This window comes from Eurosta solidaginis, chromosome 1, assembly GCF_040869045.1.
Source record: "Eurosta solidaginis isolate ZX-2024a chromosome 1, ASM4086904v1, whole genome shotgun sequence".
NCBI classification, from domain to species: domain Eukaryota; kingdom Metazoa; phylum Arthropoda; class Insecta; order Diptera; family Tephritidae; genus Eurosta; species Eurosta solidaginis.
The window spans coordinates 374,550,882-374,577,262 of record NC_090319.1 but is presented as its reverse complement, the minus strand read 5'-3'; the positions used below and the strand labels follow the sequence as shown (position 1 = coordinate 374,577,262).

At 36.4% G+C, this 26,381-nt stretch overlaps 1 protein-coding gene and 1 pseudogene across 1 annotated transcript in view; both read right to left on the bottom strand.

Moving 5' to 3' along the window:
• The window catches only part of stumps (DBB domain-containing protein stumps), a 192,887-nt gene extending 182,387 nt beyond the window's left edge, over window positions 1-10,500 (bottom strand). Inside the window, exon 1 of the mRNA XM_067763072.1 lies at window positions 9,653-10,500. The gene's annotated coding sequence lies outside the window, so the exon portion shown is untranslated. The remainder of the gene's footprint in view (window positions 1-9,652) is intronic.
• A 9,231-nt stretch (window positions 10,501-19,731) lies between these two features.
• LOC137241278 (DNA-directed RNA polymerase III subunit RPC8-like) lies at window positions 19,732-21,199 on the bottom strand (annotated as a pseudogene).
• Between the last annotated feature and the right edge of the window lie 5,182 nt (window positions 21,200-26,381).

Sequence of the window (26,381 nt, the reverse complement as noted above, 5' to 3'; positions counted from 1 at the left end):
CAAATTTCAAAAGGATTGGTTAATTTTTGTTCGACTTATGGCGTTAAAAGTATCCTAGACAAATTAAATGAAAAAGGGCGGAGCCACGCCCATTTTGAAATTTTCTTTTATTTTTGTATTTTGTTGCACCATATCATTACTGGAGTTGAATGTAGACATAATTTACTTATATATTGTAAAGATATTAAATTTTTTGTTAAAATTTTACTTGAAAAAAAATTTTTTTTTTTAAAGTGGGCGTGGTCCTTCCCCGATTTTGCTAATTTTTATTAGGCATACATATAGTAATAGGAGTAACGTCCCTGCCAAATTTCATCATGATATCTTCAACGACTGACAAATTACAGCTTGCAAAAATTTTAAATTACCTTCTTTTAAAAGTGGGCGGTGCCACGCCCATTGTCCAAAATTTTACTAATTTTCTGTTCTGCGTCATAAATTCAACTCATCTACCAAGTTTCGTCGCTTTATCTGTCTTTGGTAATGAATTATCCCACTTTTTCGGTTTTTCGAAATTTTCGATATCGAAAAAGTGGGCGTGGTTATAGTCCGATATCGTTCATTTTAAATAGCGATCTGAGATGAGTGCTCAGGAACCTACATACCAAATTTCATCAAGATACCTCAAAATTTACTCAAGTTATCGTGTTAACGGACGGACGGACGGACATGGCTCAATCAAATTTTTTTTCCATCCTGATTATTTTGATATATGGAAGTCTATATCTATCTCGATTCCTTTATATATGTACAACCAACCGTTATCCAATCAAACTTAATATACTCTGTGAGCTCTGCTCAACTGAGTATAAAAAGAGTCGTTACTCACGTCTGCAGCGTTGCAGATAACTGCTATATTGAAAAACCCTACCATAAAACTTACACCGCGGCTACTAACTGCTCCTCCCATTCGGGTCACTATGGCAAACGCTCTAAAGACCCATTGTCCTCATGCCTTTCCCCGTCCATCGGGATTCCTAATTATGCTGTGTCAGCCATTCTCTCACGAGCACATCAACGAGCCATCGTGATTCATCCATGCACGTCTTCAATTTTATATCAAAATTTGGAGGCAGCGATGGTTTATGCTTTAATATTTTAGGGTTTTAAATGTAAAAACGGTCAAAAAGTGTGGTAAATTTTTATGGTGAAAATATTTTTTTTTTTTTGTTCAAGGTTTGCAATTAATATTGAAAAAAAAAAAACAAAAAAAAAAAACCAGGCAAGTACTCGGATTTCTACATTTATTCGAATTTTATGTTCTTTCCTGCTAATGCACTTGACCGAATCCCTTGTGGCGCTCTAAACAACATACATATTTGTGTACATATGTATGTACGTTAGGGTGTCTCATCAAAAAGAGTTTTATTTACAGCAACAAAGAAAAAACAGTAGTGGCAATTTTTATCATACTTTGTCCAATATTTGTTTTTTATTTCCGATATTTTGGGAAAAAACTTTTATGAATTTTGAAACTACGCAAACCAAACTCAAAAAATATTTTCGAAGCAATTCGAAATATCGAAAAATTTTCAAACATCTTATTTGGAGTTCTATGAATTTTTTGAGTATGCAGTTTTGTAGCATAATCAATTTTAGTATAGTGAGCTATAATTTATAGATCTCTCTCGAGATATGGCCGTTTTTTTTCGAACGTTGTTTCAGATTTTCTTCCATATAAAAAAAATATTTCACAACTTGTATGGAGGAAAATCTAAAACACCCTTCGGAAACAAATTGGCCATCGACGCAAATCAACGCGAAATTTGAGGGAACTATGACTTGTGCCTACTTTTTTAGACTAAAACTAATTGGATTAAAAAACTGCACACTCCAAAATATTCTGAGAACTCCAAATGTTAAGTTCGAAAATTTCGTAAAACTTTCTCAAATTTTCGAATTCTTTTGAAAACATTTTTGAGATTTGTTTGCATAGTTTCAGTTACAAAATTCATGGAAGTGGACGACAAGCTTCACTTTTTCACCGCTTATATACCCTTCAAGTTTCCTACGGTTTTGTGGTTTTCTAGTTTTCTTTCATTTTTCTGTTCGTGTATGTTTATGTGTGTCGCGTAGCATTCGTTGCGCTGTCTCTGCTGCGATAATTCGGCTGAGTGCATATACAGTACAGACCATATTACAAACAAAAAGGATTGAGATTAGAGCAGTAAAAGTATAAAAGAGGGGAGCATGCGTTTTTTTATATGCGAGGCAGCCTAATGTACATAATATGTAAGTGTGGATGCAGGAATACCACCAAGAATAAAAAGAAATAGATTTAAAATTTATTAAGATATAAAATTCGTTTTTAAAAACATGACGTAAGCCATTTTAAAATTTATTGCAAGCATTTCAAAGGTACACAAATAAAAAAATACACACTTTGAGGCATACAAATTTGGTGTTGTTGATATTTTTATAGAAAGGATGTTATTTCGTTTTTCTACGTAATTTTTTGATGACTAAAATGATTTGTTTAGCACTAATGCGCATTGTGAACTGGCAATTTGAATTTTTGTTGAAATTAAAATGTTAAAGTATTTTAAGTAAAGATTTATATATTTATGAAACTTGGCTTAACTCATTAACAGCAATTAATTTATATGTGGAATTTCTTCAGCCCTTAAAATTGTCTACTCTCAAAAAGATTTTCGTCCACTTAACCACTACTACTTTTTCATCCATATAACGCCGCTTTTGCATGCACTTTTGATTCATTGCAATTCAAAACAAAAATTAAAAGCAAAAGGGCCACCAGAGCAGATCGATAAATTTACATCAATTACAAGAAATCAGCTCAATTCGCATGAAAAGAAATAATCGAAAACGCATAAAATAATAATTATGCACATTTTATGATAAGAGCGAATAAACGGCAAACTAAAGAAATTTGCGTACATGCAATAATGTCGCACGTTTCGGGGCGCATAGTAAAATTATGGCGCGCATGCGCATTGTGCCTTACTTACAGTGAAAGCAATTGAGTTACAGACGCTAGCTGCGAAAACAGAGGAAGCAGCGCATGAAACATAAGGCGATACAATGGTTAGTCGCAAGAATTTCACTGCTTGATGTAAGTCTAAAGTCAGAAATATTATAAATGAAAATTAATGTGTCTGTGTATCTTTTAAATTCAAAATCCGTCGAGCGATCCTTACAAGATTTCAACATTGAATTCACATAATATGCTTAATAAGTTTCGGAAAAGTGAGTATGCCATCTACCAGATTGGAATAGGAATTGGAATAGGAACAGGTCTAAGAATAGGAATATACATAATAATAGCACTAGTAACAGGAAAAGGAATATAAATAGGAACAGAAATAGGCATGAATAGCAGTTATAAAATAAATAAAAAATGAAAGGCGCCATAACCTCCGAAGAGACTTGAGGCCGAGCTTCTTTTCCAATTTACATCGTGCTCTTATTAATTTTTCCTGCAAGGCAGATGTGTTTTCACGGAGAGGCTTTTCGTCGCAGAAATACACCCGGAGTGTTTGCCAAATCACTGCGGAGGAGCGAACCCGTTTTAAAAAATTTTTTGCCTAATTGAAAAAGCTTTTTTCTAAATATTCGATGTTGCTTTGCCCGTGGCGGGGGCCCAGCATCTTTGGTGTGATAGGCGGAGCACGCTATCACCACACCACGGCGTCCGCAATTGCATGAGAAATATGAACGGCTGAACCGAATTTGGTGGAATTCGTTTGCATGTTTTTGTACCTCAACCACTCCACAGCGACTTGGCGAATTTGGATTAAATCTGACACTCACATATACAACAACCAGAAAGGATTCACTGGTAATTTTTTTCTAAAGAGGCTTGAGTGGTGTTCTAAGCCCCTAAAAGCAGTTACTATTTAATATTTGTTTGCAACTTTAAGTATATTGACCTTGACCAATGTTATTAAGCTCACGGGAAAAATACATTTTGGTTTTACGGAGGATATTGGAACATGATTATTTCTGGACTACCTACGTATCAGTTCGGGTCTACATCCGGATTCCCTAGTGTCAATTTCGGAATTATTTCACAAATATCTCCGGATAATTCAGTGCTGTTTTCGAGATACCCGCGGGAATATTCCGGGTAAGTTTTTGTGGACATTTCGGAACCATGTAGGATTTTTTTATAGATAGTATCAGGATGATTTCAGAATTAACTTCGGAAGATTTCTCCACTATCTCCGAATCATTTTAGGGATAGTTCGTTATGAGTTCGAAACTATTGCGGCATTGTTTTTGTGATCATTTCGGTATTACTTTAGTGACAAGTTCGGGACTACCTCCGAAACATTTCGGGATTATATCCGTTTTCTTTTATTGGCTTTTTCGAAACTTTTTAGACATAATTTCAGGTTTTCCGGTACCATTTCATGATTGTGTTCGGGAATATTAGAGGACCCTTCCAGAAGAATCTACAGGATTTATCCCAATATCATTTCGGGACTAATCTAAGGAAAATCCAATGGCAATTTTGAGACTATATCCTAATCATTTTGAAATTGTTTCAGTTGCCCTTTCGCTACTATGTATATCGGAACTCGGCACTGCTTCGTGGTCTATTTCTTTATCATTGCCTTACTCCTTTCCACCTAGAAACATTTTCTGCTACAACTCTCAATCTGTTCGACCTAGAGCGATTATATTTGGCATGTGGATTAGATCGAGGTCCAATCAATAATTGAAATTACATTTTTGAATTCCACAAATGTGTTATGTTTTACTCTCTTGGTGCGAACCAAGGTACGTATTTAAGCCTGTTATCTATACAAACCAAAAAATACTGCATAAAAACATACATTCGTAGATATGTGTATATATGGTTCTATTAATCAATAACATAAAGGAAAATACCTTTTTATTTGAGAAATTTACACACTGTGCATCGAGTTAACGTCCCAGCCATCTCCACCCCTGCTATTTGAGCACCAACAACAACAACAACTGAAAAACTTACAAAGTTTCAAAAAAATTACTTGGGAAAAATATAAAAAAAAAACAACAACAGCATATGAAATAGCAACAGCAAGCCGTTTAGTAGCCAGAACGCTGGGCATCGCATTCTAAAATAAATGCTTGGAATATTAATTATGTGTCGCCAAATCGATAAATGACAATAAAAGCCAATAAAAAAGAAACGAAAAGAATAAGATATGCAAAATTAAATATTTATAGGAACGCATATGCACAACTACACCCGCGACTAGAAAAGCAGCAGGATGTTTGCAAATTTTACCGGTTATTTTCTTCATTGTTTTATTTTCGTTTGGAAAAATTTGAAAATGTGCTACAATTTCAAAACATTTTCTAAAAAATATTGGAAACCCGAAATCTTCATGAAAATTTCCAAATTTTTAATTAGAGTTTTAGAAAAATGTTTGAGAATGAATTATATGCAAAAGCTATGTTACCAATTTCAAAAAAATTTTCGAAGAAATTTTAAAACTAACGAGTTTAAAGGTCTTTATGAAAATTTCCAAATTTTTGGTTAGTAGTTTAAAGAAACTTTTTGATAATGAATTATATAAGAAAAGCTATATTAGCTAAATTTGAAAAAGTTTGCGAAACAGTTTTAAAATTCTTAAGGTTTTTAACGATCTCTATGAAAATTTCAAAATTTTTAATTGGATTTTTAAGAAAAATCGTTACACGTGACAATTGTACAACACATGTTAACGAACTTCGATAATATTTTCATGAAAATTTTAAATTTCTTATTATCCCCTTAAAAATATCCAAATTTTTTTCAACATATCGAAAATTTTTAGTTTTTAAAAATCATAAAAATTTCCAAATTTGTAATTAGAATTTCATAAAATTTTTTGAGAACTAGTTGTAAGATGAAAGTTATGTGAAATTAATTTGAAAGCAATTTCGAAAAAATTTTTAAGTTATGTAAAACAAATTTGAAAATATTTAAAATTAATTTCAAAGTTTTTATTTAAAACCTTAGGGAACCTTTTTGAGTATGAACTGTGTGATAAAATCTATGTTAGTCGATTTCGAAAACGTTTTCGAGAAAACTTGAAAATTCGAAAAGTAAAAAAAAACCTACATGAAAATTTTCAAAGTTAATTTTTAATTATGGAAGCTGGTAAGATAAGAACCATTAAACAAAAGCTGTGCTTACCAATTTCGAAAACGACTTCAAAAAAATCTAAAAATAAGAAAAGTTTTAAAATTCCAAATTTTTATTTTATTAATTTTTTTTAAATATTTATGAAAATTTCCAAATATTTATTGGGAATCGTGAAAGACTTTTTGAATAAGAATTGTAAACCGAAGGCTATGTCTACCACTTTCGATGGACTTTGAAAATTTCAAATTTTTATTTTAAATTTTTGAAATTTTATTTCAATAAGTTTATATAAAAGAAAATTATTGCAAAAAAATCATACGAATTTGGAGAGGCTTCAAACTTGTACTTTGTGATATGAGTTGGACTACAAGAGCGCTTGTTCATTTTTGTAATATTTTTTTTTTTTTATTTTATTACAAATTTGTAAACTTTCTGGGGATTTAAAAAAAATCGAATATACAATTCATTAAAATTTTTTTTCCAAATCTTGAAAATATCTAAAAGAAAATTATAACTCTTAAAATTTGCAAATCATTTTCGCTGCAATTTTTTCCTGCGCAGATGTATGAGTACAAGTGCTTGATTATAAGCAAATCGTTGTTAATATTCTTTTTTTTTATTGTTTCACATTTTTTATAGTTGCCAATGAATTTATTGTTGTTGTATTGCTATTGTTGTTGTTGTTGTGTTACTATTGTTGTTGCTGTTACGCGCATTGTTTGTGGTGGCGAAAACATGCGGATTAACACGATATTAGCAACAGAATATTTGTTTTGCAACCTAAACAACTAGACATTGTTCTTGAAAAAAAAAACAACAATGACAAGTGCGTATTTGAATTCCAACGTAGAAATTGAATTCGCGACGCTAACGATATTGGCGGCAAGATCGCAATTGATGTGCTGCGCATTCGTATGCGTTTGCGCATGCGCGTCGCCCATTGCGTATGCGTAACGCGTAACAATTTTCGTACTGAGATTTTATTTATTTTGCTTATGTGTTGAATTTATTTTCACATACTCAATAGTTGTTGTTATAATTTCAGCTGGGGAATGTTTTTAGTAGCACTTTCAGAAAAAAGTGGTCTGTAAATATTTTGTTAGTTTTTTTTTTTTGTATTTTTTCTGTCTTTAAGGATATTTTTACGTTTGACTCAACGTACATATTTAGTTGATGTTGATCGACAGTTGACGTTATATGTCGCTTTCTACAAGCACTAATTTAAAATGTAGTGACATTTTAAAAGATAAATCGATTTTTTCTAAAATATTTGAAAACTCATTGTGAATTACATGGTATATTATGATTGACTGTTATCGATATCCATCGATACGTAGGCACTATTGTCAGTAAAGATCACGATGACCCACTGTATATCGAAAAGATTTTGAATGAGGAATGTTTGGTATTATGTTATCTGGTTTGTTAACTTTTCTAGTTGGCAAAAATAAAACAAACTTTGGTTGGTGCTTGATAGCCCAGCTATCCCTGTCTAACTATAATTGACGTCAAATGGTAGCACCAAATGGGATCAAGTCTTTCTCGACTTAGCTCTGCGAAAATCACTTAAGTTGTCTCCCTTCCTCTGCTTTCAATTACGGATGTCGATAGGAGTATTTTTTCATTCGTATACAATGACCGAGCCACCGAAACTCTTATACTCATAAATATCGTTACTAAATATACTTCGATACTCACCGCAGTCATATATGTGATGACTGCAAATCTTCCTGAGAAATTTGCCCACGAAGACTCTTAGAGTCATAACATGTTCTCTCGACACTGCCCTTCATTCGTCAGTCAACTAAAGTTCTGTGATATACAAAGGAGAGCAAACCTGAGACTATCAAGCGCAGTGAGCAGCGCACCTCAAGAAAAGCTAAACTTCAATTAAGGCTTTATGGACTAACTGGGATGATTGTGGGATCTCAAGTTTCCTATAGCTTTCCTCATTTTCAAATATGCAGTGAGGGTGCTTAAAGGCGTCTTCTAAAGTCATCTATTGCAATGATGCTTGGAAAAATGCGCATACCAACAAGCTCCCACAGCAGAAGCTGTCAATATCAGGTGTAATAGGAGCCATGTAATCAGTTTCTTTGCCTATGTTCAAAATGTGGACAAGACGAATCATCCCTGCAACAAAGCAAAGCGACAGCTCCGCACTAGAGGTTTACTGGCCGGAACTCGTGCTAATCGGATGCAGACGGAGACTATTGGTAGCCTCCTTCTTACTAACAGCGCTTAAATCTGAGCTATATGTATTTCAATAATTCAAACAAAGGCAGCGCTTATCTAAAATCGCCTGAACCAGTTAAGAATGCTTTTAAAAGATCTACAAAAAAGGACAATGCTCATTTCGTAGGACATCGCACAGTTAGAAGTGTCAGTTGAAAGTTCTGCAAGTGAACAGAATTTGAAGCAGTACCATTTCCTAAAACAAAAGCTCTTCGCTAGTTCGGAACACGATTCGCTGCAGGGACATTTGTACGCTAATGGTTTTACGAAAAATATAAGGGAAGCGGGCCTTTCGCTCCTACTTAAGTTTAGGTGGGAAAGCAAGTGGTTAAATGAAGACTAACTGGAAGTATCTGGTTTGACTATGCTTTGTGCTTCCACCTGGCACTCACCGAAAGCATTCATAAGAAGCAAAAATTACTCCGAGTGGAAGTGTAGGAAGTCCTCATGTATGCCCTTCTTCTATTTTTCTTTTAGAGATAAGGAGACTCCCCGAAGTTTCTGGAGAGTTTTATCGATGTTAACGGCCCTTTGCAGATATTGAGGGCATTGATCCCGTACGTTCCGGAAAATAGCACCATTAAGGTACTAGTCCGACCATTGCGTGAACAATTTGTACAACTTCAAAATTCTAGGTTATCCAACTCCTTCCTTACGTGAGGTACTTGGGATCGCCAGAGCCTCGCTGCTAAATAAACAGGGTTCGCTAAGGTTAGGTAAGTTGTGTAATTGAGTTGGAGAAGCTGTAAATTGCGCGTGCAACCTCTTGTAAGGATTACACTACACCACCTAAGGTCCTGATCATAAGGTATACCTTTGTATATCCGCTATTTATAAGGAAAGGGCGCCGCAGATTGACGCAGATGAGGTTTTTACAACAGAACAGCGCCAATTTGAAAAAATTTTGACCACGTGAAGATATTTTAACAAGGTTGCCACACAATTGAAAATTTTCATATATATAATAAATATAAAAAAATATCCCAATATGGGTTTCAAACGTAAGAAAATTTACGTGGTACTTCAATGAAAATATCTTTCAGTGAGGTTGCCACCCAGCCTTAATTATTTACATATTTATATATATTTCCCCATCCGATTTAGATCAAATTTAGTACAGGAATAATGTACTATATTAGAAACTCTTCTAACATAATGCACCACGCCCACTTGAGTATCAAAAGAACCTTAAGTTGATCTGGCCACTTCGGTGAAACGGTAAACGCCTAGCAAATTTCTATTGCCTAGGTACTTAATAATACTAACAACTTAAAAAGTATATAAAGTTAAAAAAAAATTATGAATTTTTCACACAAAGTTTATAAATATCATACGCACCTAATTTTTGTTTACCCATAAATCAAAAACATTCCATACTTTTAATTTTTGATTCTGAGCGTGAGTGTAAACACACACACACACGCAAACATATGTAAACACAGAGGTATTTGTTTATTTTTCACTTTGTGCACTTTATTTGTTAGATTTCAATTCATTTCCTTTCGTCATTGTTTTGTTTTCTACCTCAGTAAGCTTATTCCGAAAATTATACTATTTTGACACATATTCCCAACAATGCGGATCGGAACTCCCCTTCTACCTGCGGATCTCTTTTATATAGTTCTTGTGTAACCTTTTTCTGTTTTTTTATTTTTTATTATTGTTTAAACAGAATACATTCAATAAAACTTTTTAGTACTAATTCATGTGCAGGTACGTCGTTACTTTTCGTATAAATTTTATATTAAAATCAGAATTCAATCACGCCCGCCACAAGCTGAAAACCGTTTCACGCCAAACTGTTTACTCGTCTTCAAAACGCAAATGAAAAGAGCACATCATTGTTTAGCGTATGTAGGCGAAATCCAAAAAAAAAACAAAAAAAAAAAACAAACAAAAAAAACTATTTTAGAGCGCGCGTCGCGAGAATACTTTTGGGGCGCTCACTTGAGTGGGCCAGCAACCAGACACACACACACACGAACATATCCATACATGTGCGCTAGGCTAAACACCTTTCTTCCACCTCACTTTACATGCCGTTCATTTCAATTTGTATGTTTGTTGCATTGTGTTGTGTACCACCCCGTATTACGCCCGCTGCGCGGTCACTTGTTGTTCTTGTTTTTAATTCTAATTTGAATTTGATTTGTTTGTTGCGCTCGCGTTTTTTCCTTCTATCTAAATAAATTGGGTCTGTGCTTATTTTGGGGGCCACTGCTGCTTACGTTGCTCGTTAGCTACTGTTGTATTTAGTTGAAGTTCGCGATCGCTATCTCGCGTATGGCATGTACTCTCGTCGTGTGTGCGCGCGCCTTGTACACGATTTTGTACTCATTCGCTCACTTTATTGTTGATTTTTGCTTACTACTTGAGCGCGCGCTATGCTAAAATATTTGCGTCTGTGCGCATACTACGCTTCCTTCGGTTGGCACAGATGAATTGTGAAGATGTTGTTGTTACACACTTCGTAGTTGCAACAGCAACAAGAATGGGCAACAGTAGCAGAAGCGGGCGTAGGCCCTGCGCTTGTTTCGGCCTTGCATTATCCATCTTGCATTCAGCAATAAATATGTATATATAAAAAGATTGCAAAGAATGTGCGAAAGTCGTCATCATTCCTAATTCTTGACGCAGCGTCATTTGGAGTTGACCGCATTCTTTTGCATCAAAGCGGAAGAACAAAGAGGTGATTTGTGCAAAGCAAAAATATGAATCAAATAAGTTTATCGTTTATGTTAGTTGCTGGGGTCAGTGAAGTTTATCAAGTACATGTGAAAATATGGGATTAAATTGGAATACAATGTCGGTACATCAACTTTGCGTATATGTACATATGTATGTATGTTGGCATACAAGTATACTTAATACACTGCCAGCCGAGTACTTTTCCTCCATGATAAGCTTCTCAGCGAAAATTCATCTGCTTGCAGATGCCATTCGGAGTCGGCAAAAAACTCATAGTACGAACAATTTGAAAGTAGCATGACGGAAATCGTAACGGAAACTTGGCCCAAATATCCTCACAAGTAATAGCACGAAACCGCAAGGTGGTACAGCATTTGTGATCAGCGTCCTCATCTATCAACGGCAAATAACGAAGATCGTCATTCTGGAGAAAAAGCGGATCTCCACTATGATTAATATGACGATCAGGGACCGGCTAATAGAAGCACGCACCCAAAGAAATCTTAGGGGGTAAGGCTGGATGATAACTTCACAGAGGACATTCGAGGAGCTTGTGAAATGAATGCGCACACTATAACCAATCTGAGTAGTATTATAGCAAAACCCAGCTTGAACTAGCCTCGGATTCTATGTTCCTACACAATGCAGAATTTTCGGCGGATGCAATGAAACACCGGAAGTATAGAGTCACCTTCACCTCGGTCCAACGCAGAATATGTCCTGCACGTTGGGGAACCATGTCTATATATATTCTGGCTAGAGAATATACGATATCGGAGAAGAACAGATCTGTCGTAGTCCACAATAGTGAAGCAGCAGCTGAACCCATTGTTGAAGCGACCACATGGAGAGATCGAATTCTGCCTTAGCCAGTTTTTGACTGAACACTGTTACTTCCGTAAATATCTCCACGCAATGGGGGAGGTTGAAATCCAGAAATTCATATACTACCAGTTTTTAAAGGGTGTACAACACACTTTCGAATGCGAGCACTTCGCCCAACAGCAAAGGAGAGTAGAAGGGACAAGACACCTGGTAATTGAAAGGTAAAGGTAGTCTCGTGAGTCTTAAAAAAACAATATCACCACAAAAACCATTTCCCCCTCCCCCAAAAAATATAAAGAAAAAAACTCGCCACAAGCTGGCGGAGGTCACCCTAAATCTCCAGGACGTTATATCGTAACAAATGATTGTTGTTTTATTACATAACCAAATTACACTGGCAGACTAGGAGCCCGAAATTAATTTCTACAGCTCCTCAATCCCTCTCCCCATCGATAAAGGTATTTCTCTCTCTAGGTAAAACTTCCGATTTCAATCTGTTGTCTTCCCTACTTGCCCAATTGTCGCTTATCCGCTTAAGGGGTTTGGCCATTCAATAATGGCGCAAGAAAAATTAAAAATTAGTAAAAATCCGTTTTGTGACAAAAAACTACTATGTCGATTTGTATTATATACTTCATTACAGTCAATACAAAAAAAAGTTCCCCCTCCCCTGGAACCGCGCATGAATATAGGCATCTGCTTTTTGTGTGCGATACTAAGAAGGTTGATTGTATTAACAGTGCTTCGCCCCATTCAATGGAAACGACCACTCACAAATTCTCATCAAAATCCTCTAACGGGAGTCCAAGGAAACTGGTTGTTTCAACAGGGGCGGACCATGGGGAGATGGGTGTTAGAGACGTAGGTTCCACATTACAATTGAAAAGATGGTTGTTGTCATGTGGGGACACATTACATGCACGACATACATTACGTATGTAGGTGGGCCAGGGTGACTCGTGTTTCCCTTGGTAGTGTGCTTACTTCTTCTGCAAGGGTGGGATATTGCATAATGATAACGGGGTTCACCGGGCGCGTCCTGACAAAGGCGTTTACCGATTCTGTGTGGAAGGTTGATTTCACAATAGTTTGAGCAGGATCTCCTTTTTTTTATAGAGAGGATAAGGTACATTTAATTTCCAATCGCGTTGCCGAGGGATCAGCATTTTCCTTGGGTGTTTCAGCGCTTCATATGTTCAAGAGTGCATAGCACTAGGCACTCTCTGGACATCCGTTGACAGGTCGGCGTTTTCGCTCTAAAAAAGCCTGTTCCGGACTTGAAACATTCTTTCCTCCACCGAATTTTTTGGTGAAATTTCGGCCGCTTTCTTTTTGTCCCGGGCATTGTGAATAAGATAAGTGAGATAACTTCTGCATAGACGTCAAAAATACAAATAGAATGGTTCACCGGATTTTTAATTGACTATCGCTGTCTCATTCTGTATCTCTTTCTATCACCCGCTTAAGATAGCCGGCCTTATGCGCCGCCATATTGAACACCTTGTCAAAACGCTGCCAAAATGCTAAAAAGTAGCCATATTGAACATCCTAACAGGCAGTTGACCACAATTGTCCCGGGAAGGGTTACGTCATAAAATTATAAATCAATAAATAAAACATCGAAAATTTATAGAAACTGTATAGACCTGTATGTGTGATGAAGACCAGCGAGTAGTTGTTAGTTACCTAGTTAGTTGAATATATGAATTACCGGTGTATGGTTGTGAACCCATTGGCTACGAGCCCATAATATTTGTGCAACATTCAACTACAATTAAATATACTTTATTAACGTATTTGTGTGACTCATTATTGTGTACGCATAGTATAACAGGTGAGTTATTACAGCGGCGACGAGGATGGGATCGAAAGATTGAAAATAAAAATTAGATTTTCACAATTGAAAGTGGCGGCAGTGTCACCCATTTTCTTTTGTGGGTTCTGCTCAGACGAATACGTACTCGCTGAATTTGCAGTATTGATAACGAGAAAATGTTTCGTTACAGATATTTCGCTAGAGCTGAGACACATTAAATTGTGCTATTGATAAATAGATACGATAACCGAAAGAAACAAATCGAAGGTAGAGTAAATAAACTTGAATTAGCATATTCAATTGTGCATATCAGAAATAATCAAAGCAGATCTAATTACCTGATTTCAGACTGCAAGTGACGAATTAAATTTTGTCTAGAGCAGACACGAATCGGAGGTGACGAATTGAATTTTGTCAGAGGTGCAGGCGTTAAAGACACTGCAGTGGTTACAAACGAACCGAGTGGGAGGCAACCCATAGGAAGAAAATTTGCGCATTTAATTGGGCATATAAAAGCCTAACTTAATTATTTGATTTCAGATATATTTAAAGCAGTACATTTAATTGTACAAAATGACAGAAATTCGCCCGTTTCTGTGCGATAATATTGATAGAGCGCTGATACGATCAGAATGGGAAAAGTAGCATAGGTCCTTCTCTTTATACCTTCAGGCAGAAGATATAAATGAAATAAAGAAAAAGAACAAATTGTTACATTTGGGCGGTCCACAGCTACAGGAAGTGGCATTTAATATTCCGGGTGCTTTGGTTGAATCCGATGGGAAGACAAATGTTTTCAAAGTACTGGTAGATAAGCTGGACGAATATTTTTCACCAAAGCGTAACTAGACTTTTGAGAGGCATCTGTTCCGCAATCTGTCCCCTAGCGAGGGCGAGAATTTTAATAAATACTTAATAAAGTGCGAGTTTGGGAAAACGGCTTCGGAAATTGTCGAAATTTGCGTGAAAGGCAAAATTATTGACTCTTGGGCCCCTGTTGACCTTAAAAGGAAACTGCTCGAAAAGGAACAGATTCTGAATGAAATAATCGAGTCCTGTCAAATTTACGAGCAAATCAGTAAACAATCGGGGTCCATGTTCACAAAATCAAGCGAAGAAAAAGTCAACAGGATTTCAGCCAAAACATCCGGAGGGAGACATTATGTGGACGAGTGTATGAGATGCGGTCAAAAAGGTCACGGGAATAAGGACTTGAAATGTCCAGCGAGATTCCTAAAATGCAACAAATGTGGTCTGGTGGGACATTTCGCAAGAAAATGCTAGACCAAAAAGCGCAAACTCAACAGCAGTGGACATAGTTCACCCAAAAAGCGGTCATCAGGGGCGTTTAAGGTGCGTAATGTGGAGGAAGAAAGCGAACCGGAAGAAGAAGTTCGAGAGCTGAATTGCTTCAAGATTACAAATGACGCGTCTGATAATGAAAACCTGAGTTGTGACATTGGGGGTTGTGACATACCAATGATTATTGACTCGGGTACGCGATTCAACTTGGTTAGTGAAAATGATTTTAAATTGTTAAAGAACAATGCAGCAGTTCTATGGAATGAACGAAAAGACTCGTCCAATCATTTCAAAGCTTATGCGTCGAATCAAACACTTAATGTCCTGCGAGTATTTGAAGCACCGATAGGAATACGTAATGTACGTGATCGAAAATGGATGTCAGTCACTATTAGGGCGCGACACGGCAACGAAGCTAGGAGCACTGAGGCTGGGAACAAACGTAAATCGCGTAGATAGAGTAATTAAATTATCAATAAATCCAGATGTTAAGCCGGTACAACAGGCAATGCGACGAGTCCCTGTGGCTTTGGAGAAGAGGGTCGAAGATAAAATAGACCAAATGCTTGCATTGGATATAATTGAGCCGGTGTCGGGACCCACGTCGTGGATTTCACCAATAGTGATTGTCGTCAAAGAAGGGGGCGAAATGAGACTGTGCATCGATATGCGCAAGCCGTATTTACGTATTACGTGAGAATTATCCACTCCCCACATTTGAGGAGCCCCAAACTAAGAGGAGCCAAGTTCTTTTCAAGAATTGACCTGAAATGGGCATACCAACAGTTAGAGTTGGACGAGTCCAGCCGCCACATCACTACGTTTATCTCACACAAGGGCGTCTGTCAGTACAAGAGGCTGATGTTTGGAATAAACTTAGCTCCTGAAATATTTCAACGCGTGATAGAAAAGCTTTTATGCTCGTGCAAAAACGCACTAAATTACATAGATGATATCATCATATTCGGAAGAACAGAGCAAGAACACGATGAAGCTGTCAAAAAAGTGGTAGACATATTCAAAAACAACAATCTCCTACTGAATGAAGCGAAATGTGTGTGGAAGGTAAGGCAACTCAAGTTTCTTGGCCATTTGCTATCCGATGAGGGCATCGCACCAGATCCTAGTAAAGTCCAGACGATCAGGGATTTTCGGGCACCACAATCAAAGGAAGAGCTGAGAAGCTTCTTAGGGTTGGTAACGTACGTAGGCAAATTCATCCCCGATCTCGCTAGCACGACTGAATCGTTAAGGGGTTTACTGAAGCTAAATTGCAGGTTCACTTGGGATGAACCCCAAAAGATGCGTTCAACAAACTAAAACTCGCTCTCTCTGAGATACCTAAGTTGGCATATTTTGACCCTAACAAAAAAACGCGGGTCATAGCGGACGCTAGTCCAGTTGCGCTAGGCGCGGTATAGTTGCAAACCGATCTCGCTGGCGAGGCCCAAGTCATATCATTCGCAAGTAAAAGTCTTTCAGACACAGAGAAGCGATACTCTCAAACGGAAAAAGAGAGTCTGGCACTGGTTTGGGCAGTCGAGAGGTATTACTATTACCTGATGGGGTTAGAATTCGAGCTAGTCACTGACCATAAGCCACTAGAGACAATCTTCAAGCCGACGTCGAAACCACCGGCTAGGATAGAAAGGTGGCTCCTTAAGTTACAGCCTTTCAAATTTAAGGTCACATATCGGCCAGGCAAAGAGAATATTGCGGTCCAAAGTGTGGTGGCCATTAATAGAGAGATGCGGAATCATTTGTGAAAAGATGCGTAAATTGCTTACTAGTTTGTCAGCCAAATAAACCAGCACCAATGCAAAGGCACTCGTTTCCGAATGGACCATGGCAATGCGTGGCCACTGATCTTCTCGGTCCACTCCCAAATGATGAATACGTATTGGTATTGATCGACTATTATTCCCGATATCAAGAAGTCAAGTTCACTAAAAGAATTACATCTGAAGTCATAATTTCCATTTTGCGAGAAATTTTTAGTCGGTTGGGGATACCAAATTCATTAAGAGCGGACAACGGCCGGCAGTTTGTGAGTGCGGAGTTTAAAAGTTTCTGTCAAACCCACAACATGGAACTAATCACAACCCCTCCACACTGGCCGCAGGCTAATGGAGAGGTCGAGAATATGAACCGCTCGTTAGTAAAACGTTTAATAATAACACACAACAACAAAAGAGACTACAAGAAGGAAAATCAGGACTTTACGCTTATGTATAATGTTACCCCTCACGGTACAACTGGGACATCACCATCTGAACTTATGTTCAGTCGCGTTATCAGAGATAAGATCCCGGGGATACAAGACTTGACAGGCGATATGCTGTATTCAGCGGCCAGAGATTTAGACATGATCAACAAGTGGAAGGGGAAAGGGAAGGCAGATACGAAGCGCGGAGCGAAAGAACCTGATATTGAAGTGGCAGATAAAGTGGTTTTACGAAATGTTATATTCCCACACAAACTCACACCAACGTTCGATCCAACGGAGTATGTAGTAAAGGAAGTAAATGGAAACGAAGTGACGATAGCGGCGAATGGGAAGTCGTTGAGAAGAAACATAAGCCATATCAAAAGACTGCCGGTTACCAAAAACGCTAATCCTTCTGTTTCAGGAGAACACCAAAACGCCGCAGAATTAGCTACACCGTCTGCTACCACGACAACAGTACCAACGAAGGTCGCAAGTGACATGGTTCCACAAAGCGAGGCGTCGTCAGCAACACCTACCGCATAAGGCTGTAACAGTTTCATCATCAACAATTCCCACTGCCTCAAATTCACAGCTGGAAAGGAGACTCAAAAATAAGGGAGAGATGTATAGACCTGTATGTGTGTGTGCGTGCACTCATGACAGTGGATGACGTTTGATGAAGACCAGCGAGTAGTTGTTAGTTACCTAGTTAGTTGAATATATGAATTACCGGTGTATGGTTGTGAACCCATTGGCTACGAGCCCATAATATTTGTGCAACATTCAACTACAATTAAATATACTTTATTAACGTATTTGTATGACTCATTATTGTGTACGCATAGTATAACAGGTGAGTTATTACAGAAACTAATACCCAGTTTTTCAGTGAGAGGTACGGGTTTAAACTCCGGTTGAAGTTGAGCAGAGTTTAACCTCGCAACTTTGTTAGATCGCACACAATTTTACTGCGTATCTTAAGTAGTGGCATGGTTAAACTTACTCAACTTTAACCGGAGATTAGACTTTTGCACTGAAAACCTGGCATAATTGTGATCCATTCTAAAATCAAAGACACCAACCATTGAAACTATATTATCGACTATAACAGATACACCCTTACCGACATTTAGTATATGAAATATTTGGCTAATAATTTTAATTATAACAAATTGTATTTATCAAATTTAATTGTTTGTGTAGTTAATAAAAAAATCTGAATTTAATGTATGTATCAGATGTTGCGTTCCAATGAAGCATGATCCAGATACGGATAGAAATTACATGCAAATTCAACAACAAATTGATCCATATGGATAAAGGGCCCATTACTGATACTTAAGCCCCCATTACTGATACTTAGCATAGACTTGACTTGACTTGGCGTAAACTTGGCAACTTAGCCACGATTATACTCCACTTGGCGCATAAAATCTGGCATCATAATCAGCATTGAAATTTATTTTTAAATAAATGTCAATTTGTATGACAAAATGTCAAAATGAAATGGAAACAAACAAATGGCATCTCAAAATGTAAACGTCACTTAGAACTTACATAGAAAATCAAAATTCAACAGACTTCTAAGTCAAGTTAAGTTTTGAGTAATCAGTAACATGCAATGTTCATTTAACAGAACTGTAAGTGACAGTTCGCAAGCCAAGTCAAGTCTATGCTAAGTATCAGTAATGTAGCCTTTAGGATAGACTTGACTTGACTTGGCGTAAACTTGTTAACTTAGCCACGATTATACTCCACTTAGCGCATACAATCTGGCATCATAATTAGCTGTCATTTTATTGTGAAATATTTGCTACAAAAAGTGGTGGTTTTTAAACAAAGTTAACTTTGAGTAATACAATTAATTTATGAGTGTAAAAATTAATAAATAAAACAAAAATAAATATCAATTTGTATGAGAAAATGTCAAAATGAAATGGAAACAAACAAATGACATCTCAAAATGTAAACGTCACTTAGAACTTACATAGAAAATCAAAATTCAACAGACTTCTAAAGGTCCCATTACTGATACTTAGCATAGACTTGACTTGACTTGAGTGTTGCTAAGTTTTGAGTAATCAGTAACATGCAATGTTCATTTAACAGAACTGTAAGTGACAGTTCTCAAGTCAAGTTAAGTCTATGCTAAGTATGAGTAATGAGCCCTTAACGCGAGGAGAGTTTCTTGTCACAAATCTCCAAGATTACGCAATGTGCATGGAAAAATTAGATCAGCTGTTTTTGATGACGTATGGGTTGAGCCTTTTTATTTACCCGCGTGTTTGTATACACATATTTGGTGTTATTTGTGAGGATTTTAATTAAATAATTATATTAATAATGCGTTGTGCTGTGTTTGTGTGTAACAACAACAACAAGAAAACCAGTGAAAACAAATGGAGATTTTTCCATTTTCCAACGGATGCAGTGACTAAGAAATGGCTTCATTTTAGCCGCCGAAAGGACGTAGTGAATCTCAAAGCAGCATGCATATGTGAAGTGCATTTATCTCCTGAAGATTTCGGAATAAATATGCAATATGAATTAATATTTTATAATTATATAATATAATTATTAATAGAAGCCTAAAATAAATTTGATATATGATATGATTAATAATATATCTACATCTTTTTATAAAGACCACTATCCGGTATGGAGTCTTTATTTCTGTTTGTTGTGTAGATACTGGTTGTCAGGCGGATGCACCCGCTGCTGAACCTGATTGTCGTGTGTCTATTTTTTGGTGGTAAAATTGGTAAATTTTGTTTGAAAATTTCACGTAAAACACGAAATTTGATTGGTTCTCCTATATCCACGAATAAATCATGCTTAGCACCATCCTCTAGTGAATATTCCCATACCCAAGCTTGTTCAGCTTCCTCGAACCGGGTAGGATGCTGTAATGCAGATGGCGGTATTAATATATCATCAAAGAATCTAAGGGTATGTATGTATGGGAAGCGCCATCCCCCTGTATGATTATTAAATCTTTAAGCGATACGATATCTTTGAGCGCAATGCAGAGACCCAAATTTAATAAAACCTGTTACTATACTGTAACGAATTTACTTGCAAATCCTCTTATTTGCAATCTTCTGCCAACGTTCGTATCGCTAAATTGTTGAATAAATAACTCCAATTTTGAATAATGGAAAAATGGCCTTTATTAAAGTACTTCACAATAACACTTATACTTTGCAACGAATAACTTGCTTAACAACCAAACTGATTGATAGTTCAAATGAAACTCTACTATTCAAAATAATACTGCTATTGCTCGCTAGATATCGTCTTAATCGAAACTGATTGACAACTCAAATCAAACTGAATTACAGCGCCTCTACATCTGTCGCCTTTTATACTCTTTGGTTTCCTCGTTCGCATCTTCTAGACGCTTCCAGAAACTACTAGTCCAGTAGCTCTCAAACTTCTCAGCTGTAACTACAATTGCACAATTTTATAGTTTTTCTCATTGCATACTTATAGGAGTATCTCAGATATATGCATGTATTTGTGCATTGACTCTCTGCTGCTCGTACACGTACATGGTACATATATGTAGACGCAGTTATTGTTTCGTTTATGTAGATACATGATGATTGAATTATTGATGTGCATTCATGTCACTGCTTAGATCGGCTTAGAGCTGGCAGCACTCCTTAGTTTTCCTAATATTCGTAACAATACAATGCAAGTTTAGTAATTTCACATACAAATACACATAGACTGAACTTACTTTATTGGCCAATTTTCGGTTGATCTCGTGCCTTATTGCCTCCACCAATTCGAAATGAAACTGATCCGGTGCTATTCGGATGGTGTCCTTCAATTCTGTGTTCTGTAAAAATTAAATTGGTTATTAAAAGTGTATAGGAAATTAATAGGCCTCTCGAAAGATAACTTAAGAATCCTAACAGCTATTCTTACAGGACCCTGTAGACTGAACAGTCACATGCAAAAGATGGGTATAAGATCGAGCAACACATACCGATTTTGTGATCGTACTGTAGCCAACTTCATTTTCCAATTCCTCGCCCATTTCTGAGCTACAGGCGCTGCAACCCACATGGCAGCTACACGTCTAGGTTGTGTAAAACAGATTTGTAAAACCAACCACAGCTTTTAAAATCTGAAAATATGATATATTAAGTTTTTACTTTTTCAAATTGTGCTGTATTTTACTTGTTGCTCTTTTACTGCAGCTATTAGATCCTCTTTAAATGGATAAACGATATTGAATATAATTTAGCACCATTGCGTGCTATAATCTGTATCAAGCCATTTATTATAGACTTGCAACAAACTCAAATGATCACCATGCATGTGATTGAAGTTCTTACGAGCTGTATCGGTATTTATGATTTTATCTTTTAGACGATAGAATGTTGCGCTATTCATAGAAAGCATCACACCAATTGATACCAATTCTTCGGAATATTTGTACCTAAAATTACGGAATTCAAATTTAATAATCCTGTTTACAATGTATGGAATTCCGAGTATGCAATCAAACTAAATTATACGCATTAGTTAGTTACATTTCAAACTCGGAATGCAATTTTTCCAAACTATTTCTCACTCACCAACAGCATTTTACCCATCATTGGATCAACTGGAAATTCGGCCATACGTCTACCCAATTTTGTTAGTTCACCATGATGATTGAGAGCACCCAAAGTATATAATTGTTCTAGAGTTTCGGCGATATTTGTAGCCAGCGCAACTTTCCTAGCATTGGGTGGTGTAGGTTCGAAAATGTTTGCTTCCATATCACTTGGTAGATTTGCATACTCTGGTATGATGAAAAGTTCACGTATCTTTGGAGCCCAAACCCTTAACACGATCTTCTAAAACTTCTTGGCATGTTTCAATTTCATCTTGTATACAAAATATAGGCGCATCATCAAAGAATTTTGAAAATTTATCAGCATCCAAAGTTGCGCTGGAAATTAAAAGCTTTAATACTGGTCGTAAGCATGCTATAATTTTGGATATAAGAAAATCATTAAATGTTTGGAAAACTTAAATTTGAGAAAATTACCTACCCTTTTTCAAATCCTACGGCATGTAATAGCGTGTTATCTTTACCTATTGACGGCCTTTTTAATGTTTTTCGCAATTTGCAGCGACTGCTTTTTGTGTTCCCAAAAATACACAAAACGTTTGGCAAATAGTGTTTACATATGTTAAAATTAGAGTTGACCGATACGAACGATACATTTACCGATACATTTAGGGTTGAAAAAATTAAACAATTATTCATTAAAATAAAAGGAAATTTACATAAAACCATCTTTTATTCTGTATGAAAGACTATAGAACAGCATTTCAGATGTTCGCTCAAGGGTCTGCTGTGACGTAGATGCGCAGAACGAAGCAATTTTGAACTCGTGAATGCCAAATCTGGGTAGGTGATTTGTGGTTTTTTGTAGGCTACCTACCAGCTTTTTAATCATTATTACCGACAGTGGGGCTGATTACATTCAACACGGCGTCTACGGACCACAACCACAACAAAGCAAAGCTTAACGACAACCATATCCAAGCATTAGCTTCTAAATTATTTTGAAAGCGGCAGCCAACAATATAAATTACAGCAAACAGTAGTGAAAAATTTAGAAAAAAATATTAAATATGTTTAAAAACGAATGATTTTAGCTGTTATATACTCCTATTTTAGTTTTTATTGACAAAATAAAAAGGACGCCACTCACTGTCGCTTCCCAAAGATATAATTAGTTTTAATCTGGCTACAACCACTTTCGTGATTGATTGTCGTGCCGCTCGGTCGCGCCGAAAATAATGGCACTCATAAGAACTTGTGTAAAAATCACAAATCACCTACCCAGATTGCGCATTCGCTAGTTCAAAATTGCTTCGTTCTGAAAAAAAAAGAGCGAGAAAAAAAGAGCTAAAGAAAAGGATCAATTCATACGTCATAAAAACTAGCTGATCTAATGTTTACATGCGCAATCTTCTTGTGTGATTTGTGAGTAAAAATAATATGACAGATGTGTCGGATTCACCGCAGTCGTGAATGTAATCAGCCCTACTGCGTTCAACACGCGATGCGGTAAAAACGTGCATAGCCAGGGCCCGTATTACGTGTTACGATCAGTGACTGAAAACCATTTTCACTCAGGCGATAACTATGCAACTATCAGACTATTTCAACAAACTTTAATAAGTTATGGATCTAACGAGTACTATTTGTCTCTACTTCGCATATGCCAATAATCCGACACTCCATATCAGAACTATTGTGATTTAAAAAATGGGTTTCGATCACAGATCATCTGGCCACAGAATGCATCTCCAGTCACTAATAGTTCAATTTTTATGACGTGCTGTAAACGTCATTCGAGCTTTTCGGTTTTTGCTGAAAGCTTTGGCTTCTTGGGCTTTTTTGCAGGACAAGAACCAACTCCTTTACGCGCACACCGGAAAGTCCACACAGTAGCTTTACAATTAATACTTTGTGCTGTCTCTTTTGGTGTTTTTGCTTTCCCGGTCATTATGGCACATAAGCTTCGCTACACTTTATCTTCTTTGGTCGGCCATTTTTGCAATACTGAGTGGCCAAATTTTTAAATTTCTTCACTTTCATCACTTGTGATTGAGAGAGTTTAAGTTGTTTTGTAACTTCCCGTGCGTCGACTTGCCTAGTTGAAGCAGCTTTTCTACATCCGCAATCATTTTGTTCTTACGTGGCTTCATTTTGTAAGTAAAGGTTAATATTTCCACTTTTCACAGCGAACTAAGACAAACTGATCATAGCTGGAATAGCAAATACCAAGTCAACCACTTATGTTATATAGCTCCGACACATAAGCAGTTTTTCATATAGATGAGTTTAACACAAGCTTATGCATTATGTGTAGATTGCACGTACTTTTATGGAGAACGGTATAATGAGCGACACTGGCGCCATCTGATATTGAAAAGTAACCAACTCCCAAATTTTGTTCCAAGCAAATCATAAGAAGAATAATTTGACATTTTGTTTGGCTAATGGTGTTGGCACATTTTGCAAGTGGAATTATTTTTCCCACTGGTTGGTAAATTTTCTAACATTTTTCGCAATTAAATACTGCAATAAAACAATCGATTACGACACAAAGTATGTTAGCAAATATTTTTTTTGTATAGGGAGAATGTTTATAACAGTGCTTCGCGAAATTTTGTATGTGAATGGGCAAGGCGTAATAAACTTCAAATGCTAAGTCTGAAGTTCCTTCATATTTACAAACGCAACCTCTTGGTTGATTGTGGCGATGTTAGTGGAATGCATAAGCTTGTGTTAAACACATCTATAGGAAAAATGTCATTGTGCCGGGGCCTTTAGTAAAATACCGAATAACGGTATTAAACGACGCTCCCACCAGAGAGGATAGATAGAATAAGAGACGTCATTTCATACATTTTGCGAAATTTATTTGTAATGTCCCATTTGAGGGGTAACCTTAAATTACTTCTACACATTTTCATAAGGTATTTTTGAATGTTATAAAGGAACGTATTAATTAAGCAATTCATTCTCTTTCCAACAATCATAAAATATATTAATATACACTTTTTAAAATTATGCAGAAGGCAATTTTCTAATACCCGCCAATCAGGTACATTAGAAATAAAAATTTAAATGACGTCCCTTATTCTATCTATCCTCTTTGCTCCCACTTTATTCAAGTGCAAAACAATTTCAATGAGTGCAAAGTTAAAACCTATACCTATCCTTGCATAAAGATGAATTGTGGTAAATGCATTTGTTGTTGTCTTTGTTTATTAATTTCTTTTTTCTAACACCGCGTGTTGTGCATGACATAACCTGCAAAATTGATACTTAAGTGCATGATGAAATTAATATTCAGGTGTTCTCATCCCGTTGACGTTTTCCCTTATTCTGACAAGTTCGGCGTGCATAATTTGGAGGGTTGACTATCATACATAATTGCCTTTGAATTCTACTACGATCGGAGTAGATTTGACTATACGTTTAGAAATATAATAACTATGTAAGCCGCTACCAGAATTTTTAGACATAAACATAACTTTGTATTCCCCAAATGGTTATAGACAAAATTTTGCAGAAAACTAAATTTTTTGAGGAAATTTGTAGGAAAAATTTAGCAATAAAAATTTAGTACTTTTGTAGTACAAGTAAATACTGGAAAACAGAGCTGCCGAAAATATCAGGTTATGTTGTTGACATCACCTTTTTTATTTCATCATACTTAAGTGTTCACTTTTGCTCCATAGTGTAAAACGAAAAAAGTCATAGAAATTACCAGAATAAATTTGAAATTTTCATAATCATTTGTCAAATTTTGCAAGTTTTTATGCGACCTATGGCTCAAACTCAACGTTCATAAAACAAAATTTCCGGGTTTTCAGTGCGAGTTTAAACTGCTGTTAAAGTAGGCTAGAGTTTAACCTTGCCACTTTGTTCGATAAAATACAATTTTGCTACTCATCTCATAAGTAAACCTTGTATTAATTGAAGGAAGTCAGTAACATGCCAACCTAATATAGACGCACGCAAGTCATTTTCTGTCAAAAATGTCTCATGCACATACAACTTGTATGAGAGCAACCGAAAATGAATTTGCTGCGTGAAAACCTAACTCGATTTGCAATTTTTGTTCAGTTCCACGTTTGCTTTAAGGTCAAATTAAACTTCCTTAACCCTAACGCCATAGTCGTAACCATACCCATATGCACATCCATTTCCAATGTGATCGATTAATGGTGTCTTAACCTAAAATCGTGAAAATTTCATAAAAATGAAGTAAACGCAAAAAATTACAAACATATTCCACAAAAAATAAGTCTCTTAGTCAAAACGTATCCAAAACAATAAATAAAATATAGAAAAACCAAAAACCAATTGGTTGGCTATAGTATGGTTTTGGCGCTAGCGTTATGGTACGGCACCATTAATCGATTACATTGATTTCCATAACGTAGGTTCGATCAGCTGTTTTATCTGGTTTTGGTTTTATGGTTATAAGCCACCATAAATTAGCCCTTTACATTGTCGCAACGCATGCTTATTTCGGTTCGGGCAAAAAAAAAAATAGTTTATGTGCGTGCGCTACGCAAAGGCAATGCGTTTTTATTAGGGTGGCATGTAAGCTCGGTTCGATAAAATCGATTTCTAAAAAATATCAAACGATTATTGTTACTACTGTAACTTTTTTTGCCATCCCTATCACCACCAC